Below are 5,639 nucleotides of genomic sequence, written 5' to 3'. Positions count from 1 at the left end.
CATGACATTCACTTTTTTTTATTGAAATGTTTTGTTTTGAGATTTTGGAGTTGAGGATTGATAATTTGGCTTCTTGGCATTACTGTCCTCATCTTGGATGTTATTCTCACAATGTTTCGACTGATGTAATCTCTGGGAGTATGTCCAGAATTTTTGGATGAAACTCTTTATTTAATCCACAAAGGTAGCTTGCTCTTGTTCAAAAACATAATATCAAATCGATCATGGCTAGTGGAATGAGGCAAAATACGTCTTCAGATTGAATAAAGAGTTCTATTTGAAAATCCTCACACATTCTAGAGTTCAACAAGATACACTTGAAGGAGATTGGAGGTTATTTTAGTCAAAATGTGAGTATAACTGGATGAGAACAGTAGTTTGAATACATTTTTTTTTTTTTTTCAGTTCTGAATTTTTTAGATGAGTAATCGGACATTTGTTCTCATCTTGAGTGTTATTTGCACAAGATTTTGGTCGATGCAGCCTACAACTTTCTTCAGGTGTCAAAGTCGGCATGTTTGGCAAAGGAAAAAAGAGGTTAGCTCTACCTCCAAGGTTTTGTATTTTGGTTGAGATTAAATTTGTAAAAAAAATCAATAAAATTATCAAGTAAATTATTTATAACTAAAAATTTTTAATGAGATCCATTAACCAATTGTAAGTTCTTAGAAACCTAAATTTACGAAAGCAAGAGGATTGCCGGAGAAATATAAGTAAATTCACATATGTTGTGTTGTGTTTATTTTTAAAAATTTTTAACAAGATTTAAAAACACTTTTTTTTAAATGTATTGTTATCTAGCAACTGATGTGATAAATAAAAAAAGAGAAGGGGGAAGAAAATACTTTTTTTTCTTTTTCATTTAGTAAAACCATGCAAAGAAATAAAAATATGGTTTTGCAATTGATATACATAAAAAAAATGACTTTAAATAAATTATTTATACACAGGATTTTTTTTTTTTTGTTTTATGGGAAGTATTTTTCTTTTTAAATTAAAAGAGATGCCTCCGCTAAAAGAAAAAGAAAAGGTCTGTCTTTCTTATCTTTGTATAAAATGTATTCTTCCAAAATGTTGCATTCCTCCTATTATTTTTCATAATGTTGCAATGTAAAATATTCTGAACTAAACAACACAGTGTAACATTGCATAGATGCATGTATGTAAATGCATGTGAAATGATGTCATCAGTGAAGAAAAAGTATAAACAAAAGAGAAAGAACAATCATGTGAGAAACATGGATAATGTTCCCAATCACATGCGAGGTGTGAAGGACACTCAAGAAGACGACCATGCGCGGGACATCACAGAGGTAAAGAAAGAATGAGGAAATGTTGTTGCTTCAAAGAACAAGCTAGTTGAAGTTCTTTCCTATTATTTGTCTTGGTCTCTTTTGCGACTGAAACTGGACACATGTTCGTTCCCAGACAACGTTAAAATAGGATTGAATAAAAAAAAAAAAGTGGTTTTGTTCAACCAATTTAACTTTTATTTATTACTAGCAGAGCTACCCAGCATTGCCCAGAGCAAAAGTGTAACATATTTCTATTAAAACTTCTATCTTTTCCCTATCCTTCTCTCTTTCTCTCTACCCTCTTTTTCTTCACCAACAACTCATTTTTATCAATTCCTCAAGGAATGAGTCTTTATTAGGGAATTACCTCCTTGATTTTAAACTGAAAAACTAGAAAACTGACCCCATCTCTGACAAAATCTGCATCAATTTATGGTCAAAGAATGAATCATTTTCTTTTTTTTTTTTTCTGAATTTTAGATATTCATCCGAGGCAACATCAATCAAGACTATATCAACTTTGTGGGTATTTGTTTTGTTGTTTTTGACTTTTAGCTAGACATGCACACATACAACTGTCCTTCATATTATACATGATGCTATTAAGTACAAAAATAAAGCAGACTTTTTTTTCTTCTCTTCCTTTCCCTCATTTTTTCTTTTTCTTTAGAGTTGAATATCAGCCAAAGGCAATGAATGAAAACACCCTCTTTTTCACCAGTGAATATGAAGAAGTTACTTGCTATTAAATTAGTACTTGGTGATTTGGATAGTATTATCAGGACTTAACTGTACTCCCATTTCCTCCCTGATATTAGTAATCGGAAGGAAAATCTGCTGATTGGATTTAATATGAAATTTGAAAAAAAAACGCTTGAAAATTACATTTTTATTTATCAACATTAATATTTGCTTTACTGACAAAACAGATTTTTATGTGACTTTAAAGAAAATAACTATTTATCACAAAAGTTCAGGGAACAAAATAGATTTTACTTTATAGAATGAAATAGAACAATAGCAGAAATTCATTATGAAGCAAACGGACAATAGAAGATATTGTCTTGAAAGAAACAGTTTACGTTGTAGGCTTGTAATATAATCATGTTTATCAGCTCTTTTTACTTGTGAAGTATATCATTTCAATTCCCAGTTAATGTTAGGTCACCAGAAGAGAACACAGACCATTTCAAGGCCTTCATCTTCTTAGTTATCCCACTTGTAACCTTGTTTATAATTGTGTCTATCGGATGTTTTTACTTGTGGGATATTTCATTTTGGCATCCCAGATAGCTTATCAGGAAAGAATATACTTAATTTCGGGGTCTTCCTCTCGACAGATTTTTCATGTATTGCCCACCCCCTTCACTGATGTGAGATCCTATTATCTGAATTACATTTAAATGAACTGTTCAATACACTGAAAATTGGACGTTTAATGATTTTAGCATCTTCCATTTTGATTAACAGCTTAGTATTTCACATGTGATTTTAAAGTTTAACAACTGTTTTGCATAAGAGTGCACTTATTGAAAAGAAAAATAAATAAAATTCAATATAAAAATATGAATAACTAGATAAATGAATAAATAAAATTTTATATATATATACTCGTGCTGGTCAAAATAATAGAACATATGTAAATTCATTCCGTTTGGGATAATTTTCGGTTTGTAAATTGTACAGGCGAGATATCTTATATTTAAATAACAATGGCAACTATTTTTAATCATTTAAGGAGGTGCATATGGAAGACAATGAGTACTTTAGAAAAGTCAACGTTTCAATTTAATAGAACATTTTGTCGTTGAGTAATCTTAAACTCAAAATATTTTGCAAATATTGTTTAAAAAGATTTTTAAAGCAATCTAATACTACTGTATAAGTATAGGTCGCTCTAAAGACATATCTTTGCCTGAGAAGCAGCATACCTTTGATTTGCAGGCAAAAGGAAAGACGCACATGGAAATCGCAATTAAGGTCGGATGTTCAAGACCGGTGGTGACCAAAGTGCTGAGGGTTTTTCCAACAGCAATCGCAAGAAATGCGGAGGAAAGAAAAGCACCAACGAAAGACAAGACCGGGCACTGGACAAGGTGGCAAAGAAAAGTCGATTTCAATCAACAAGTCACATCACTAAAGTGTGGAAACAGGCTTTTGGTGCCGACATTTTGAGAAGCACTATCTACCGAAGGGTTTGGCAACTGGGATACCAAAATCGTATAGCTGTCACCAAACTGCTCCTTAACAAGAAGCAGATGTTGAGAGGCTGTGATGGGCAACTGCTCATCAAACCTGGACTGCAGATGAATGGCAGCGTGTGATCTTTTCAGATGAGTCTCAATTTTTTATCTCCTTCGGCAACCAAGTGCCACGTGTTTGACGAAGAACCACGGAACGCTATAACCAAGAATGCGTTAAGAAGTCTGTGAAGTTCCCGCAGTCTTGCATGGTTTGGGGCTGTATGAGTGCTAAAGATGCTAGTAATTTATGCTTCATCAAAGGAACTGTAAACGCAAAAGTGTACCAAGATATCCTGGAAGCTAATTTACTGCCAGTGTTGGATAATCAGTTTGACAGGAAGGCTACAGACATCATTTTTCAACATGATTTGGCACCGGTACACTCTACCAAAACCACGTCTTCCTGATTCTGAGAACGATCGATCCCTGTTCTTGATCCAGAACACATAGGATTCAGTGTCTACACAGGATTGTGAGAAGCTTGTTGATTCCATGCCCTGGTGAATTGATGCTGTTATCAAGGCAAAAGGTGCTGCTTCTAAATATTGATTAATTTTATTTGTATTTATATTAAAAAAAAAAAGCTATTTTGTTTACTTACCTGCCTTGTTCTATTATTTTGAAACATGAAATATTCAAAAACTGACATTGCAATTGATATGAAAAAAAAAAATGCTGCCGTAAAACAACTATTTCAGTTAGTTTAGCATGATAGGGATATTTTAGCACCAATTACATCTCACAGATGATCCTCAATAGGAATTTAGTGCCAAAAAACATGATGATCTATTTTTTTGACCAGCATGAGTATATAATCTCGCAGAGATAACTACAATGTAGACACTTGCTACCACATCACCATGTGATATTTCTTTATGCTCTTTCTTCCATTATTTCTATGAGATGTTTACTGGCTGTGATTCTTTTTCAGTCTTTAATTTCAAGTTAACCTAAAAGTCCATATAGAGAGCCTGCAAGGAAACCCCTTGCTTTAATCCCAACAGCTTAAAGGATTACAGTATTACCTTCACATCTGTGACAGCAAAATGCTGCATATGAGTCATTGGATGAGTAGCACATCCCATTTTGTTTCAGTGATTTTTCATTTCTTTTAGGGAGTTGAATTTCCGTCCACAGACGCATGGGAATTTCATATATTTATAATTGTTATCCATTGGCATGTCTGAGTCATTTTTCAATAGCTTCTTTTTGATCCATCATCCTCCCTCCCTTTCAGTGGACCTTGAGGGCATTTATATACATACATACATTATATATATATATATATATATATATATATATATATATATATATATATATATAAAGCTGAATGTCTGTGTGTGTGTGTGTGTGTGTGTGTGTGTGTGTGTGTGTGTCTGGTCACGAATAGGCTCCTATATGGTTGACTATTTTAAAAAACTGATTACATATAATGATAGAAGATGTATCGAGACACATTCTACAAAGTTAAACAATAAAAAAAGCAAACAAAATGCCGGCAACTAACGATAAAAAAAAAAAAAAAATATGCCGGAAATTATTCTAATAGAATAGATAAAGTTAGGACTTTATTTAAGTAGTATACTTAATATATACTATTACTGCAAGCTTGCATGTATTGTAAATGCCTTCTTCTTGCTGGCAAATCAAACCATCTCATATAGTTAGCCTTATGTTCAAGTACATTCGAAATATAATACAGTGCAAAGAATCAGTTACTCATGAAAACGAACCTCCTAAAGTAAAACCTTGAATAATTATCTAAACTTGAATGTAAATTAATATTAAGCCGACTTCACAAATTAATAATAGTTAATTATTGGATTTTAATTAATTTATAAGATGAAACTCTAATGATTTAAACTCGATAGATAACGACACTTCCACCCATTAATATGGGAGGGGAGATTATCATCAAAAGTGTCCTGAACTGTTAACTAAGCACCGGACTTACTACTTAGATATAAATAAGTCACTTGTCCCCATCCCCCCCCCCACTTTTTTTTTTTTTTTTTTTATGGAGAGTAGATAATACAGTGGATGTGTTATCGGCAGCTCCAGTAACTCTTGCTTCTCCTATTTTGTCATTCAGTCCTCATTC

The sequence above is a fragment of the Euprymna scolopes genome, chromosome 1 (genome assembly GCF_053919585.1).
Source record: "Euprymna scolopes isolate OS-2025 chromosome 1, ASM5391958v1, whole genome shotgun sequence".
Taxonomy (NCBI): Eukaryota; Metazoa; Mollusca; class Cephalopoda; order Sepiida; family Sepiolidae; genus Euprymna; species Euprymna scolopes.
This window is presented reverse-complemented; position numbering follows the sequence as displayed.